Here is an 18,974-nt window from a genome sequence, read left to right on the forward strand (position 1 = left end):
TAACCCCACTGCAAGTTGAGGAAGATTCATATAATCAAATATAGGAAACCCACAACAAAGAACCTGTCAGGTGCCAGGACCCTTAACCCTGACCTCTTTTCCTTTCTTTCTATGTTAGCTTTGGAAAAAAAGGGTAGTATTTCTGCTCCTTTATTTTTTATTCACCTGGACAACCCTTATTTTCTTATTCATTTGCTTGTTCAACACTTATTAAGTGTTTACCCTGTAACGGCAGCAGGCTACATTCTCACTTAGGACATAAACCCTCTCATTTTGCCTTCAAGTTTTAAAGCTGGGACAAGGTGGTTATCTTGATTCAGAGGTACTTCAGGGAGCACCTCTGTCTGCACTCTCAAGAAGCTAACATTTTAATCAGACAGAACATAGGCCCGAATTACAAAAAGAAAATAACAACAAGTTGTGGTAAGTGCTCTGAAGGAAGAAGTCAAGGGGTTTGAGGTAGGAAATAACAGAGAGAAACCTACTTTTTATGTGGCGGCCAAGAAGAGGAGACATCTAAGCTTAGGTCTAAGGAGTTTTGGAGCTGGTCAGGTGAAGTCGTTGAGGGAGAACATTCAGAAGGAGCAAGAGAAGCCAAGGTCCTAAGGTGGCAGTGAGCTTGGTGTATTTCAGAAGCTAATGAGGTATTGGTCTGAAGCAGGGGAAGCCAAGAAAAGGAGCTTAGGGAGAGGTTGGAGAGAGGGTAGGGCCTTGTGGGCTGTGATTGGAAATTTGGATTTTTAAAACCATTTTTATTGAAGCTTAAGACACATACAAAAAAGTACGCAAACTGTAAGTATACTGTTTATATAAATTTCCTCACACTCAACATACCTGTGTAACCAACACTCAAATCAGGAAATAGAACCCAGCCAGCAGCCCAGAGCACTCCACTGTTCCCTTCCCATCATTATGGCCCCACCGCTGCCAAGGATACACATGAACCTGATGTCTAATGGCATTCATTAGCTTCGTCTGCTTTCAAACTCAGTGCAAACAAATATGGTGAGCTCTCTTGTGTTGCCTTTTGCTCAATAGCATGCTCTTGAGATCCCACTATATTTTTCTGGGGACTGAAATCACTTTTATTGCTATTGAATATTCTTTTGTGACTATACTAGATTTATTTATTCACCTACCATTAGTGGACATTTGGTTAATTTCCAATTTGGGCATGTGTGTGAGGAGTGTGTGTGTATACCTCAGTGTAGGATTGCCGGGCCATGGGGTATGCATTTGTTTAGCTATAACAGATACTGCCAAACAGCTTTCCCGCCATCTTGTACCAGTCTGCACCCTCACATGTGAGTATTCCAGTTGCTTCAACTCCCCTCCTGCATTTGGTATTATTCCATCTGACTCGTTCATTGTAGCCATCCCAGTGGGTGTTGTTATATTACATTGTGGCTTCAGCTAGTCCCTGGTGACTCATGGGGCTAGCCCCTTCTCATATTTACATTGGCCATCTGGATATTTTCTTTTGACCACCATTGGTTCATGTATTTGGCTCATCCTTCTAATGAGTAGTCTCTGTTTTTTATCGAGCTGTCTGAGTTCTTGCATATTCCAGCCATGAGTCCTTTGTCAGATATGTTTTGCAGATACCTTCTCTCACTCAATGGGTTGCCTTTTGACTTCTCTTTAATGGACAAAAGTTATTCATTTCAAGTAATTACATTTATCTTATTTCCCTTGCTGGGTAGTGTTTATTTTTGTTTCCTTTTGAAGACATTTTGGGAGATTCCAAGTGAAGTGTTTGGAATTGTATTTCATATCAGTTAGGATCCATTGATAGGCCTGAGAAGGAAAGTGATTTCACCTGGTTTCCATTTGTAGACGTGCATCTATGTTGTTACCTAGAAATGAGAATGGAAGGGAAAGGAGAGGAGGAAGTAAGTCCATGTAGGGGTCAGGTGCATCACCCCAGGTGGGACATGGTGATGGTTCGGAATCAATAGGACTCACACTTGGATTGGCTGGGGTGGCGTGGAGGGAAAGAGAGGAATCAGAGGTGGTCCTGAGGTTGTGGTTGAGAACTGAAATGGGTAGTAATGCCATGTCCTGAGATGTGGAAACTGAAGGCACATTGGGATGATAGGGAAGGAAGTTTTTTCTAAAGTGATATACACTTTCGTGAGATGCATTTTGCACATGTTGAGTTTGAGATGTCTCTGAGGCACACAAGTAGAGCCATCTGGAGGTATCTTAGATGCGTTAGTGTGATCTCAGGTTTGTGTCAGGGGTGCAAAGTGTGTGTGCAGGGAGTGGCATACGGTAGTCAGGGGATCTGAATTCAAAGACCCTTAGAGCCTTTCCTGATTTCTCCAGAAGGAAATTTGATCACTCTTTCCTTTACATGCTTCTGTATTCTGTACAGATTTCTGTCATATTATCTGCACTTCCCTTCCCTGTACTTCTCTTCTTCCCTCTTTCCTTCCTTCCTTCCTTCCTTCCTTCCTTCCTTCTTTCCTTCCTTCCTTCTATCCCTCCTCCCTTCCTCCCTCCCTCCCTTTCTCTTCCTTCCTTTCCTCTTTCTTTCTTTCTTTCTTTCTTTCTTACAAATCTGTCTCACATAATTAGTCTGAGAGTTCATTGAGAGCAAGGTATCTGATAAAGTGTCTATGTTTTGCATGAGTCATTCATTTTTGTTAACCAGATAAATGAGTTTCCTTAAAAAAGAAAAGCATCCCCCCCCAAAAAAAAAGACTCTAAAACCAAGACCCACCAGTCAACCAGCATTCACAAAATGTTCTGCAAATTCCAGTACTGAGTCAATAGGATAAAGAAAAGCCTCAATACTTGATCATTTCCAGGATATTCAGGTTACCTCCTGACAGTGAGGAATGAAATGATTTTGAGCTTTGCGCCTCAATGGGCTGGACCCATGTGATGGCATGCTTAGTGAAACAGACTGTGTGCTCCATGTCAGGGTCAGTAAGAAGATGCAAATTTCCATGACAAAGCAGAGCTAAAAAACAAAAAAACAAACAAAAAAATCCCACAAAGCTAATTGGGGCAGAGAAGGAAATTAACACCTTTTTTCCAACATCCTCCTTCCTATGCCTTCAGTATTTCCCAAAGCTGGTTCTTTTTGGAGGCAAGAGGAAGATGTAACACACTAAATGAAAGCCATACTTGTTCTCCAGGCTGATTGTCAGTATTAGGATCCAAACTACCTCACCGCTCTGCCGAAGCTAGTTTCAGAGGATGTGGAGAAGAGCAAAGTTGCAGTCTGGTGAACTTATCAATCCAGAGTTTTGAAATTCTGCATCTCTTTTTCGGAACAAGTGGTATCCAAGAAATATGTAATGTAAGCTGCATACGTAGTTTAAAAAAATTTAGTCATCATATTAACATTGGCAAAAGGAACGGGGGAAATTAATTTTAATAGTGTATTTTATTTAACCCAATGTGTTGTAATTATTTACATTTTAACCTGCAATATAAAAATAACATCTAATATCCTTTTTTTTTTTTAGTATGAAGTCCTCAGAATCAAATATATATCTTTGTTCCAAAAAGCCACATTTCAAGGGTTCAATAGCCATGTGTGGTGAGTAGGTACCGTATTGGTTGGTGTAGATCTAGACTTAAAAACTAGAGGCACCTGTCTGACTTTGGCTCAGGTCATGTTCTCCCAGTTTGTGAGTTCAAGCCCCACACAGGGCTTACTGCTGTCAATGTAGAGCCTGCTTTGGATCCTCTGTCCCCCTCTCTCTACCCCTGCCCTACTTGTGCTATCTCTCTCTCTCTCAAAAATAAATAAACATTTAAAAAAAGAGTGTTTCTTGGTTTGTCTCTCTCTCTCTTTAAAAAAAGAAAGAAAGAAAGAAAGAAACTGATGGACCTTTCGTGGCTTCTTAGAATTGTGGCTTTGATCTGATTTCTGAGCTTTCTGAGGCTCCGGGCATCTTTCTCCGCGTGCCTCTTCCTCCCAAAACCACCCTTGAGCTCCAATTTGACCTCCTGTCTCCTTAGAGCTGCTGTCACTCATTCAACTCCTTGCTTTTTGTTCCTCCTGAAACCAGCCGTGGATGAGACCCAGACTTATTCTCTGCCTTCCTCCATTTCCCTAATTGGGGCCAGAAGTGCCTCCATATTGGGCTTTCCTGTTACTATTATACAAAAACAGGAGATAAAATAACAAATGTGAGGGAAATACAACATTGAGGGAAAGCTTCCAAATCCTTCAAGCCTTTCCCTGTGCAATGGCTGACATTTCCATGAGGTATAAGCTGGAAACCCCAACTGCTCTGTGTTCCTCTGTGGAGGGCCTTCAGCACTTTTTCGAAGGATAAGACCCACCAAACCCCCACTCCTATAGCTCCTGCCATTAGTAAAGGCCAAAAGGTAGCTTCCTACTAATGGCCTGTCTTCCTGGCTGTCTGCTCCAAGGCACAGAAAACGAGATTGACAAGCAGACAATCTCTGAAGGTCTCTGAACTGACAACCCTCTTGCTGAATCTCTGCCTCCACCAGGAGTTATCAGACACCTTTTGTTTTTTCCTCCTACAGGACAAGCTGGACATAAATGATCATGTGGCTTGAAAAGGGGCACAAGGTTATGATGAACTGCAGGGTGGATGTTAATGGCCCTGGACTGGGGTGGCAAAAGGAATCGGCTCCGTTAGCTTGTTAGACAGGATTTATAAGGAGGAAATAAAGAGTGAAACCAATTTATTTCCATAACTGACAAAGATAAAGGAGCACCTGCTGAAGACACCTCATGCGTCTTACATTCCACTGGCGGCATTCGCAACCAGGCTCACATATGTGCTGGCATTCCCAATGTGGTGACAGTTCTGTGTCCCCAAGACTCCCCCCATCCTCCTCTCCCACCTGCAGTGAAATGTGTGACAGGCCCAGCCCAGGAGGATTCTCTCTTTGGTGACTCCCTCAGAGGGGTCTCACCTTTGGGAGGTAATCTCTGTGAATTGTGCAGTTGTCTGGGATTTAGGAAAAAGGAAGTGAGTAATGTGGCGGTTAAGGTCCCACACTGAGTCAAAAGGTCTGGCTGAAACCAGCTCCGGGTTGTCAAGAGAGGGCTGATGAACAAACTTCGGTCTTTTCATTAGACATTCATACAAAATAAGAATATACTCTAAATTCTATCTCTGAAGTCCCTGGGTGGCCTGAGTTATCAATCATTACCTGTCTTGGCCACACAGGCTGTCTGGACAATAATGAATGATTTTTAGGCAGCCATCCTATGCCCTGTATTAGGTATTTTAATGTGGAGGTATATAGGAATACTTCATGCTTCTCAGTACAATCAAGGGCTGTTGTGGGGTCCATACTCCTAACTGGTTCTAATGAGTGTCTGAGCACTCAGATAAATGAATGGAAGGCAATGTGAATACGCTGATCATTACGAAAAATGTTAGTCCTGTTGTAGGCAATTAAGACGTATTAAGTACATTTCATGTAAGATGTATGCAGAGCAGAATCAAGGTAGCTTATTCACAGAGCTGAGTGCTAAACCTTCTCTTTTATTCTCCAGGAATATGGGAGACTCAAACTTCATTGGGTGATAAATCCAGTCTATGATTTAGATGAAGGTTTTCACTGCCAACCCCGTGGTAGATGTTCTCATCGCCTCATGCCCAAATTACTGGAGAAGACTTTTTTTAGATGAGCCTGTTGGAGCTCACCCAGGAGTCATTCTTACTTCTTCCTTGGTAGAGTGTCTCTACTTCTATTCAAGTATCTGCTGTCAGTGTGCCCTGGGATGTGAGTCACGATTGGCCTAAATGCATGGCGTTAAGCTGATTCCACTCTGTGATTATTTTACAGTTAGGCATGGACATGTGACCCCACGATGGCCAGTGATCTGCAAGAAGATGCTGTGGGCCTTCTGGAAGGTATTTTCTTCTTTGGTAAAGTGAGAGGAAATGTCTGGAACCACCATCTTGGGGAACAAACCCTAGGCTGAGAGTTTACACACTTTGCCTCCTCTAGAAGCCGATTCTGAGAAAAGTATGTAAGTTAAAGAGTTTATTTGGGAAGCACTCTTAGGAAACAACAGTAGAAAAGTGAGGAAGTGATGGGGAAAGGAAGGAGGTCAACAGAGTGTGGTGATGTGAGCAAACCTGTCCTTACTGGGCCCTCTGGGAGAACGTAGGACACACGCTTCAGAGCCGTCCCACCCAAGAGGTGAGAAAACCTAAGTATTCATTCATTAACTCCCATGAGGCATTGTTTGAGCACTACTGTCAATGTGTTAGCTACCTAGTACTTCCTGTCTGCCCTACCCGCTGATGGGATCACTCCTGAGGCCGGAGAGAGCTTGCAGGCAGAGAGCCGCAGGTACTGGCAATGGGAAGCCTTTGGATCCAGGTGCAGTGGATGGGTGGGTTCTCAGGAATATGGATGGGCCGTGGCAATTTCTTCCAGGCTGCATACTTAACTAACTCTAGAACCATTTTCCTCCAGATATTTATTTATGTGAATCAGCAAACTCCTATTATTTAATCCATTTTCAGAAAGGAGCTCTCTTACTTAGGAACAGGGTTGATACTCGGCGGGTACGCACCGGTATAGCGGTACGAGTTCTTTACAGCCGACATCCATTCTGAGGGCTGTCACCTGCTTTAACTGGTCAGTACCAATGCTGTGCCATTTAAAAACTATGTCAGGTGTCCACCCCTGTTTTATGGAAGAAGCATCTAATTAATATACCTCCTACTCAGTCTTTTTACTGCAATCTCCTTCATTCCCTAATTTATCCACAGATTAATGACCGACTAGCAAATTTTCTTAGAACACTGTTGTCATTATATCACTTCTTTCTTAAGAATCTATAGTGCAAAGATAAATTTTCTATTAAGAAGTGATATTCATGGTCTTCTAGTTCCTACCTATCTGTCCAATCCTCTCTTCCACTACTCTCATACATAAATCTATAATAATAATAATAATAATAATAGTAATACAACCCCTCCATTTATTGAGTGCTTGTTCTGTGCCAGATGTTATATCAGGTGGTTTATATGCATCATCTCATCTAATTTCCAGAACAAGCCCAAAGGGTGGCTAGTATCATCAAAACCATTTTATAGGTGCGGAAACTGTGGTTTGAAGAAGTCACACCTTAAAAAGAAGCAGAATCTAGGCATTTCTGAATACAGACACTATGCCACAACTATTCCCATCTGGATTATATACCTCGGTGGGCATATTTGTACATTTTAAATTGTGACCAGTGCCTGTGTACTTTTTCACATAAAGTAAGTACCTGAAACAGTATTTGCTGAATAAATGTTCCCAAAGCTACATCTGAGAGACTGTCTGACACTGACTTTTTTCCTGAATCTCTTTTTGCACGTGTCTTCCATGACATCGCTTTGCAAAATAGAGAGGAAGTTATCTCAAGACTGATAAGGAAAATAATATACATCAGAACTAACTGATTTAAATATTTGTTGAGGGCATGTCAAGCAAAAGAGATTTTCATACATTGCTAGGAGAAATATGAAGTGGTTCTGCCGAAAGCCATTTGGGTGGGTCTATTAAGATGAAAATATATATATTTCCTTGGACCCAATGTTTACAAACTGTAGGAATCTATCCTATAGAAACAAAAGCAGCCTGGGATATATGTAAAAATGTTTTTCTATGATACAGTTTGTAGTGGCAAAACTTGGAAAACAAATATGTGAATGTCCATCAATAATGAGATGGTTGAATAAATGATGGTTCATAATAATACCATGAAATCTTAGGCAGGCATTTAAAAAGTCACCTTAAAGCTATCCAAGATGATTTTTTTCTACTCCTTTTTTTAATATAAATTTTAATGTTCATTTATTTCTGAGAGAAAGAGTAAGGCACAGAGCATAAGTGTGGGAGGGGCAGAGAGAGAGGGAGACACAGAATCAGAACCAGTCTCCAGACTGAGCTCTCAGCACAGAGCCCGATATGGGGCTCAAACTCACAAACGGTGAGATCATGACCTTAGCCGAAGTTGGACACTCAACCGACTGAGCCACCCAGGCGCCCCTATTCAAGATGATTTCAAGGAGTTAGCACAAGGTAACGTTGAGTGAGAAATACTATATGTGGAAAAGATTCATATAATCTTTTTTTCATAAAGTAAATAGTCCTCCCCCCCACAACCGGTATGTATGTATGTGTCTGTCTGGAAAGGACTATGAGTACAGAGAAAAATAGGAAAGACAAGTGCAGGTAGCATGGATTACCTGGGAGGGGATGAGGCTGCAGCACAGGGCCAGCTTCAAGAGAGGGGAAAGAAGTTACTGATCAAAAAAAGAAAAGAAAAGAAAAAGACACAGCAGGAAAGAAAATGATCACATGTGTCCATCTAGGCAAAATTAAGTCCGCGTGGGTATGCATGTAAATGCATTAAATTAGAAGTAAGGAAATAAAAGAATAAGACAGATGGCAACAAAATTCCTATTGTAACCCCAACATATTCTGCACACTCATCCAGACATTGTACCTGCAAACAAGGAGGATCTGATCCCATCCTTCCGACTGGTGACAGCGGCTGCCTTTTTCCACAGAAAAGTCCAGGTTTCCCCTGTCTCGGTCTTGTGATCGCCCCCGTCTTCCTATCCTTGCAGAATGTTGACAGACTGGCGAGCATCACTGTGCTTTCAGTAGGCTAGCTGCCCCCCGATAGTTTTGTTCTTCCTTCAGGAGGGCATCACTGATCCTTAGGCAATCAGGTATTCAGTAGCTATTAACCTGAAGATGGAGTGTCTAATTTTTTTCTTTCTGGCTTTTATGTCCCTGTCCCAATCCCTCTAGGTCATGTGCAGTCACTTTACAATTTCTCACACGTTCACATTCTGAGTAATTGATGCTCGCATTGAGATTTCTCCTTTGAATACAGTAAAGCTCACATTCCTACCTTTGTTCCTAGACACCCTTCACGAGCAAAAAGGTAGATGAAACCTACAAACCCAAACTCCATTTTCAGCAAAACCAAAAGAGATGGAAAATTTCAAACTGCAACACTGATGGAAACAGTGGGTCAAAACAAAGGGGTGCCCAAGACACCCAGAGAACCACATCTAAAGAGCTGGGAATTTGCTGGAAGTAAGTCACCCCAGGGAGGTGAGAGGGGGTGAAAAGTGCATCGCTGCAGGTGCTAGAACTCCCCAGTCCTGGGCACTTTTTGGGAGACAGAGAGGAGGAGGTTAAAGGAAGAACCACAGAGGCAAGCCCTGCTTTCAGGAGACTGTCTGTTCTTCCTGCCAGTGGATGAGAGAAAAGTCTTTGCATTGCAAAAGACTCCATGGTGGTCCGTCTCCATTAAGATAACGGAGAGAGAGAATAATCAAATGAGTGCACAAATGCACACAATATTCAAGAACGCCTCGACAGGAAATGTCCCACACACTTCTGTTTTTAATAGTTCTCTCTCTCATCTATCTTTCTATTTATTTTGAGAGATAGTCAAGTGGGGGGAGATGTGCAGTGAGAGAGAGAGAGAGCGAGCAAATCCTAGACAGACTCTGTGTTGTCAGCACAGAGCCCGATGCCGGGCTCGAACCCATGAACTGTGAGATCATGACCTGAGCTGAAACCAACTGTCAGATGCTTAACTGACTGAGCCTCCCCGGTGCCCCACGATACAGACTTCTTGCACATAGTTGTTAGAGAAAGCACTCCTTCCATGGGGAGTAGTAAAGTACGTAAAAGCCCAGGATCAGTGCAGGAAATAAGCCAGAAAAAGTGATGGAAAACAATACAAAATGGTGGCAGAGAAAGACACTTGTTCAGAAAAAACATTACTATCAAGAAACATTAAAAACCACAATCAATTTTTCAGCCACAGATTAAATACATTTAATAATTCCATCAACTTTATGGAGCCAGAGCATAAAACAGAAGTATACAAACTCAGGGCACCTAGATGGCTCATTCGATTAAGTGCCTGACTTCAGCTCAGGTCATGACCTCACAGTAGTGAGTTTGAGCCCCAAGTTTGACAGTTCAGAGCCTGGAACCTGCTTCAGATTCTGTGTCTCCCTTTCTTTCTGCTCTTCCCCCTCTCTGTCACTGTCTCTCTCAGAAATAAACATTTTTTAAAAAAGTAAAAAAAAATGTACAATCTCAGAGAAAAGATAGTTAAGAATATGGGATGTTGTCAGGAAGAACTTCAGTAAAAAACATGAAAAACCACAGTAAATATTAATCTGCCACATAAATGAATATTACTAAAGTATCTATTAAAGAAAATCAAACTGTTGATTAAATCAGATGGTGGAGGTATAGGAGGGGAGGGGGAAAGGGCAAATATATTAACTTTATCGTTGTTTACAGCACAGAATTAACAGATAGTGTATAAGTTACAGTCATAAACATAACCACTAGAACAAAAATATGTATGTTACTAAAGGTTAGAGGAAACACAGACTTACAGTCTTTATAAGCAAAAGATGATATGGTAAAGAAGGTTTTGAAACTAGGAAAAGAAAGCCTAACATAAAACAGTAGGACAAACATAGTTATCATATCAGTTGTTATAAATAAGCTAAAATCTGTGGGGAAAAAAGCCTCTCGTGTCTAGATCATGGAGACATAGCCTAATAAGATATATCCTGGACTTCAAGGGTAAAAAATGAATCCTCAGGGGAAGTCCCGTAAAAGAGAAAAGAAATCACCTGGCTACAGACTCTCCCCAACAACCATCAATGCTACAAGGCTGTGGAGTAGCACCTCGAAAATACTCTAGGAACGAAACGCGATCCAAAGATTTCATCCTCAGACCCAAGTCGCTCAGGATTAAAGACCACAAACAAATGGAAACAGAAAACAACATGGAAATTGTTTTTCCTGCTTGCCTTTCTTGAGGTGCTTACTACAAGGGTTTGCAAACTATGGCCGGGCCAAATCCAGTGAGCCACTTGATTTTTAAAATAAAATTTTCTTGGGGGGCGGGGGGACCTGGGTGGCTCAGTCAGTTAAGCGTCCGACTTTGGTTCATGTCATGACCTCACGGTTAGTGAGTTGGAGCCCCAATCTGGGCTCTGTGCTGACAGTTCAGAGCTTGCTGGGGATTCTCTCTCTCCCTCTCTCTCTGCCCCAGCCCCCACCCCTCAGTCTCTGAAAATGAATAAACACACTTAAAAAATATATAAAGTTTTATTGTAATGTAGCTGTACCCATTCATTTCCATACTGTGGCCACTTTCATGCCCCAGATGGCAGGGCTAAGTAGTTGGGCCTGCTATGCCTAAAATAGTGAAAGCTTCACTGCCCCCGCACTAGACTGTAAGCTCTTTGAAAGCAGGTGTCTTCCTTTATCCCTGGCACCTTCTCTTTGCATATGGGAAGTGCTTGGTACGTATTTGCCCAATGCGCAAGGGTCTTAATTCTCTTGTTCTTTTCATTGGAAGGCACTCACATCCTCTGACATCTGGGTCTTTCTATCACTCCCCAAGTAGACCCTTGGGAAGAGGGGTGTGTGAAGGGTCAATAGCTTTGCAGGAAAAGTCTACCAGAAGCTGTAAAGGGTTAACAGCCTGGCAGTGGGTTAGTCTTTCTGCAGGTTTGCCTTCACTGAATTTCACGTAGCTTCAAGTCCCGCCAAGAAAGCCTTTTATTTGTGCAATGATCTACAGATAATAATTTACTTAATCTTCTGTCCCTTCTCTACCCAACTGCCATTAAAATGTGTTGAGTTCTCTTATAAAAAAAAAAAGTTCTAAGGGAAGAAGGGCTATATTTAGCAGGTATAGAAATTAAACCAAAGGATTGCTTGTCAAATCAATCCTACTTCTCTCTCCTCAGGGCTTTTCTGTCCCCCTTTTCTCCCACCTCCCCTTTTATTCATGCTGGGCTCACTTAGAACCCTGAGAAGGTTCTGAGCACTGGGGAAAATGGGTATCAGCCAGGACACCTGACTTTTTCTGAGAGGCAGTCACAGTGGTGGTTGAGAATGTAGACTCTCGAGTCAAAAAAACCTCAGCTTAATATCTTTGTTGGTCCCTTACAGGCTGTGTGTGGACTTCGATGTGTTAACTTCATGCCTCAGTGACCACATCCTAATAGGACCTACTTCACAGGCTTAGGGGAAAAGGAAACGTTTCAGTGTAGAAAAAGGATTGCTACTCATGCTTGGTGTCCGAGAAGCCTTCATGAGTGCCAGTTAGTGTTCTTGCTGCTCGTTCCATCCCTCAGTCTTTGCTGTTCAGGGAACAATTAGCTAAGGATGGGCATGCACGGTGCTCTCTGCAGTAGAGCCGAAAAGAAGACACTGGATGAGAGGAATGTGCTTGGCTCCCGGGCTCCTCGCCGTGAAGTGTTTCCTTTCCCTTGATCTCTGCAGGGTGAAGCCTGCCTGCTCTGGGAGCCACAATAGTTCCACGTGGTGTTGGTGTCTGAGCGCTGTGGTTCGGGGCCAGTGTTTCTTCGGGAATTCCACCTATGGCCGAATGTTTGGTGAGGATGGCAAAGATGCTTCCCTTCTGCTCCAGGAAGAAGTGGTTTCTGGTTTTTGTTATTTTTGGAAAACGGGTCGGTACGCCTCAGTGCTGGTTAAATAGATAAGACTGCTGCTTGCTAGGAGATTTCCGTGCATTTGGGGCGCTTCCAGGAAGTGATGCATAATGCTGCTTTAAAATTATGTGTCATAAGGAATCACTGTACTGTGACGGTTGCAACTAAGAGTCACCTTTCAGGGCTGGATAAAGCCATTCCTGTTATAACGTGGGATGTCTGAAAGTACCAGGTGTATGTGGTTTTGCCCATGCTGAGATGATGAAAGACCTCCAGCTCATCAGTTCCAGATTATGTGTCTGTAATAATACCCAAAGATATACTGTGTGTATATGTATGTGTGTGTGTGTGTGTATTTATATATAACCCAAACCCAGATCCAGCTATCTACAGAGCCCTAAATATATACCTTGGGATATTCTCATGACAATAAAAAGATTAGCTAAGAATGATCGAATCCACACCAAAATTAGAACAATGTTACATTGACTATATGTGAGCTTTAAAGTACTAGAACAACACACTACAAAAGATAAATTGTAATGGTGATGCAAATGTGAAACCTCTCCTTTCTAAGGAGAGGGTAAGGACATTAAGACACTGAGCCCCAAGCAAGTGGCCTTCATTTTGGTTTTGTCTGGTTTCTTTTATATGGGGTGAAAAAGTTTTCTTTTAAAAAAATTTTTTTTATGTTTTTTATTTATTTCTGGGAGAGAGACAGCATGAACAGGGGAGGGTCAGAGAGAGAGGGAGACACAGAATCTGAAACAGGCTCCAGGCTCTGAGCTAGCTGTCAGCACAGAGCCCGATGCGGGGCTCGAACCCACAAACCATGAGATCATGACCTGAGCCGAAGTCTGACGCTTAATCGACTGAGCTACCCAGGTGCCCCATATATAGGGTGAAAAAGTTTTCCTGCATTCCCGTAGGGTCCATGGTTGAGTTCGGAAAGCAAACAGGACAGACTAACAAGAGAAAAGCGCATAGACTTGTTTAACATGGTGTTCTGTGACATGGAGCCTTCACAAGGAAATGAAGACTCACAAGACTGGTTAGAGCTGCGAATTTCTCAGCAGGCGTTCTGAAGAGTGGCGGGCGTGGGCGAATGTAACAGGCCAGGGAGTAGGAGGCGAGTGTAATAATCTGGGGAAAAGTGAGCAAGGCCCTGTGTTAGGTAGGATTCTTCTTGGTGTCCCTTTGTCTTTAGAGATAACGGTGCCCCTTTCCTCTGGGTACAGAGAGGACACCTCTCACAGGAGGGCTCTGTGACCTGTTTCAGGGAAGAAGGAGGAGAAGAGAGGATAAATCTTCCTGCATCTGCCAATTGCAGAGACTCCTTCAGCTTAAAATATGCAATATGTCAAAGTGCCGTACTTGGGGGTATCATGGCCTGAACCCCATCATTTCTCACGTCCTATCCCTGTTCTGCTGACCTTCCTTGGAGAATCTTGAGCCTGCTCTGCTGAGCTTCCTTTTTTTTTTTTTTTTTTTTTTTTTGTCTCCCAGCCTCTTGTTAATTTGTCACAAATTTCTAGACTTGGATGATGCACTTAGTTTGTGTCCCCTTTCAGCACACCCCTACCCTCCTCGCAGTGTATCTGTAGAAGTTTGGGTCCAGCAAAATATTGGCCTTTACTTTGCTAATTACATATATGAATGGCCATTGTCTGTTTCCTTGGTGTTGGAATATTTTTCTTGTAAGATTATGAAGATTTTTCTCTCCCTCTTTTTCCCAACAGCTTGTTAGCAGTGGCAGCAGTGAGTAAGACAATGAAGATGTTGGTGCTGATGCCAACACCACTTCCCTTCATGTCATCCCCACAGCCACCCTGTGAGGAGGTATTTATATTCTTTAATATTTAATTATAATTTATATACATAAATAAATTATACTGTATATAAATTATATACAGTATAATTTATTAATAATAAATATTATTTAATATTTAATGTGATTATGCTCCTTTTACACACAAGGAGATTGGAGCTAAGAGAATTGGAAGTCGCTTGCCCAAGATCACATCACTAATATGTCTTGGAGTTGGGATTGAAACCCAAATCCAGCTATCTACAGAGCCCTAAATTCTAACCACCAGGAAAATAGAAAGTAAATATTTACAAATATAATTTTAAAAGATCAGTTGGGTCATGATCTAATGCAAATTATAATTGCTTAGAAGTGACCACCTGGGTGGCTCAGTCAGTTGAGCCTCCGACTTGCGTTCAGCTCATGAGCTCTCAGTTCACGAGTTTGAGCCCCACATCGGGCTCTGTGCTGACAGCTTCAGATTCTGTTTCTCCCACTCCCTCTCTCTCTTCCCTCTCCCACTCTTGCTCTGTCTCTCTCTCTCTCAAAAATAAATAAACATTAAAAAAATAATTGGTTGGAAGTGGCTACAGACTAGAAACAACTTTAGGGATTCCTTTACTGCACACCCTGAAACCACTCTTTCCTACGACTAGACCATGAGTTCTTTAACAATTACTTAGAATTCTTAAATGTTTGTGAGATTCAAGAATTTCACTAATCCCCAAATACTTTCTGCTTTCTATTCGATTTTTTATAATAGAAAACAAAAACCCAAGTTTTCATTTTCATTTAACTGCAGTTAGGGACCCCATTATAATTTCTACTCCTCTAAATCGTGTATTAGCAGTAACTTTGTCTTAAATTAGTGTATTAAATCGTGTATTAGCAGTAACTTTGTCTTAAAAAAAACTTTGTTTTTTTAAATGTGTATTTATTTTTGAGAAAGAGAGAGACAGAGCATGAGCAAAGAATGAGCAGAGTGAGAGAGAAATAGAATCTGAAGCAGGCTCCAGGCCCTGAGCTATTGGCACAGAGCCCAACGTGGGGCTTGAACTCATGAGCTGTGAGATCATGACCTGAGTCTAAGTCGACTGAGCCCCAGGCGCCCCTTAGCAGTAACATTTTTAACTCCTTGATGGTTTTAGGATGCTGGCCATATATATGGGATCTGCATGAATTAGCACTAAAATAAAAATATTTAAAAGATTTCCTGGCTTCTGTGTTGTCAACATTTGGAATAGTGGTTTATTTCTTGCCATGCTTGTAATATATTTTGTATTCTATACATTAGCTCATAAACATAGTAGAAGCAGCTTGATTGATAGAGAGTATAGATACAGACACAATGTCTGGGAGACTCAGAAAGGAAAGAAGAGTGAATCTCGTCTTTGCTTGGAACTTGGGGTTTTTATTGAGGGTGGGGGTCCAGTACATGAGTCCCCCGAGCCATCCAGAAACTAACTGTTGAGGTGTTTTCCATAATCCACTTATGCCCTGGAGCCAGGGGTCTTGATGAGTCACTGGTCTTGGAAAATGTTCATGATGGCCCCACCTGCTCACTCCTTAGATGTTATCTATTGTGCTGGAATGCTGCAAAGAAATCATTAACTCTTTGACCTTTACAAAGAGGACATACATTATCTATTCTGTGAGGCGCGTGTAAGGCAAGTGTGTGGATCCTAGTAAAAAGAGAAGCAGGAAAAGAAGCAGTATTTCATGGGGTCCCTTTAGTTTCCCTGTCTCCAGTCCTTTCCCCAGGCCCCATTTCCATGTTGGGAATTGGTGGTGGTGTGCACAGGGACTTCTCTAGGCCAGGCCACAGAACCATCTCTTGGTGATTGCTGATGTGTTAAGGTGCACATGTTTGTTGGTCTTGTTTTGTCATTGCTAATGGAAATCTCAGAAGCCAGAGCTACAAAACTGGGGGGCACAGGCCAAGCACTTAAAAGCTGTTAGAGTGCTCACCAACCAATTCTGAAAATCTTGTGTTAAGGTAAATTGGTCTTAGAATGGGTTAGGTTGACACTACATCACCTGCTAACCTCAAGATAATGTCCATGCAGCCCAAGGTATGCTGTAGGACATCGCACAATCCCCAACCCAGCGGCATGTCCCTTCTAGGTATTCCTTTGGCTCCAAGAGACCCAAAGGCTTAGCTGGAAGAGACAGGATTCTTAAGTTAAAGTGTTAAGTGTGCCACCTTCTGGCACACCTATTTATCTTACGTCTAAAAACTAGAATCCCAGAAGCTATGAATATTTACAACAGTGGCAAAATCTTACTGAAAACAACCTATAATTATGGTGGCCATTACGGGCACTACTCCGATAAGATTAAGAACATTTTAGAAGTAGACCTGAAAGCAAGGTTTACCAAATTAAACAGAATGGGATACCTACTTTCTTTTCTGTTTTAAAAATATTTATTTGTATTTGAGAGGGAGAGAGACAGAGCGTGAGTGGGGGAGGGGCAGAGAGACAGAGACAGAATCTGAAGCAGGCTCCGGGCTTTCAGCACAGAGCCCGATGCAGGGCTCAAATCCATGGGCAGTGAGAACATGACCTAAGCCAAAGTTGGATGTTTAACCAACTGAGCCACCTAAGTGCCCCAGGGATACCTATTTTAGTTGGCATGTAGAGGCCTCCAAAAGATTTCAGAATTCTATAATAATTTCACTGAAAGATTCATTGCAAAAACTAAAAACACTAAAGAACTAAACATTAAAGACCTAAAAAAAAGGTGCTTAAAACAAAAAGACTATAAGACTGAGGCATAAGACTAAAGTAACTCCTTCTGTTCCCTTCTCACCTGTATTTGAGTAATCATTCCAGTAATTCTCTGATTTCAGAGAGTTCATAGTGCCTTTGCACTCTGAAGAGATTATTTTTTTTAATGTTTATTTATTTATTTTGAGAGAAAGAGAGGAGAGGAGGGGTAGAGAGAGAATCCCAAGCAGGCTCTGCATTGTCAGTGACTTGGGGCTCCATCACAAGAACCAAAAGATCATGATCTGAGCTGAAACCAAGAGTCAGATGCTTAACGGACTGAGCCACCCAGGTGCTCCAGAAGAAACCATTAAATAGTTACCTTTTAAAATAGGACCACCCAAAGCTTCAGGTGAACCTCTTCAACTATCTTTCACTCTTGGGATAAAGGCTGACCCAAGGACCATAATTAAAACATTTCCTAAACCCAGAGAAGATCCTCAAAGTTTTTGTAAGTGAATTACCCCCTGAGATGAGTGGTTTGATAGAAAAGGCAGAAAATAGAATGGGAGGCCAGTGGTCTGACAGAACACGTGATCATGGCAGAGCACTTCAAAAGGACTTTGGAACAAGACCATAAACAAAGCCTGCCATATTATTGGCCTTACAGATGGCCCCGTATCTACCCTCAAGAGAGGGCCTTTGTATGGGCCCCTCCCAGGGATAATGAAACTCTGAGAAATTTTCTGCTAAGCTGCTACATTATTCCCTTAAACAGCCAAGGGAAAATAAAATTAAACTTAATGGTAAACCTTGCCAAATTTTGGTCAATAGTGGAGCTACACTCTCTTTGTTTATTTTTTTTAATGTTTATTTATTTTTGAGAGACAGAGAGAGAGAGTGTGAGCGATGGAGGGGCAGAGAGAGATAGAGACACAGAATCCGAAGCAGGCTCCAGGCTCTGAGCTGTCAGCACAGAGCCCAATTCAGGGCTTGAACCCAGGAACCATGAGATCATGACCTGAGCCGAAGTCGGACACTTAACTGAATGAGACACCCAGGCACACCTCTTTGTCTCTGTCTCTGTGTCTCTCTCTTTTAAATTTATTTTGAGGGAGGGGAGGGGCAGAGAGAGGGAGAGAGAGAATCCCAAGCAGGCTCCATGCTGTCAGTGCAGAGCCTAGTCTGATGTGGGCCTTCATCTCATGAACTGCAAGTTTGGGACCTGAGCCGAAATCAAGAGTTGGACATTTAACTGACTGAGCGACCTGGGGCCTCTACAGTCTCTATTTTAAACCCTGGTTGGAGCTCCCAGATGGGATCCTGGGAAAACTGGCAGAAGCCAGCTAAGGGTGAGAATTCTTAACAAAGTCTCCCTCCCACATGTCTGTAGTACCCAATGGAAAGAGAGAAGAACATTTTAGCACTTTCTTTGGAGATACCCCTTGAGGCTAAAGGGGTGTTCAATCTTGACAGTGATACTTGCTGTTTGTCCTGGCTGAAACCTGACAGGATATTTGGAAACATTTTTTAAGTAGCTCTATGGTCAGCGGTTGGCCAAATTGGAAGATACTATGTAGAGCCTGATGGGAATGTTTTTTAAGGCCTTCTTTACTAAGCTAAACTGAAACTGTATCAGCAATGTGGATGGAACTGGAGGGCATTATGCTAAGTGAAATAAGTCAGTCAGAGAAAGACAGATACCATATGTTTTCACCCACATGTAGATCTTGAGAAACTTCACAGAAGTCCATGGGGAAAGGGAAGGGGGAAAAAATGTAACAAACAGAGAGGGAGGGAGGCAAACCATAAAAAGACTCTTAAATACTGAGAACAAACTGAGGGTGGATGGGGGTGGGGAAGAGGGGACAGTGGGTGATGGGCATGGAGAAGAGCACTTGTTGGGAAGAGCATTGGGTGTTGTATGGAAACCAGTTTGACAATAAATTATATTTTTAAAAAAACTATGTCAGAGGAAAAGAAAAACATTTT

The sequence above is a fragment of the Crocuta crocuta genome, unplaced genomic scaffold (genome assembly GCF_008692635.1).
Source record: "Crocuta crocuta isolate KB4526 unplaced genomic scaffold, BGI_CrCroc_1.0 scaffold795, whole genome shotgun sequence".
Lineage (NCBI taxonomy): Eukaryota > Metazoa > Chordata > Mammalia > Carnivora > Hyaenidae > Crocuta > Crocuta crocuta.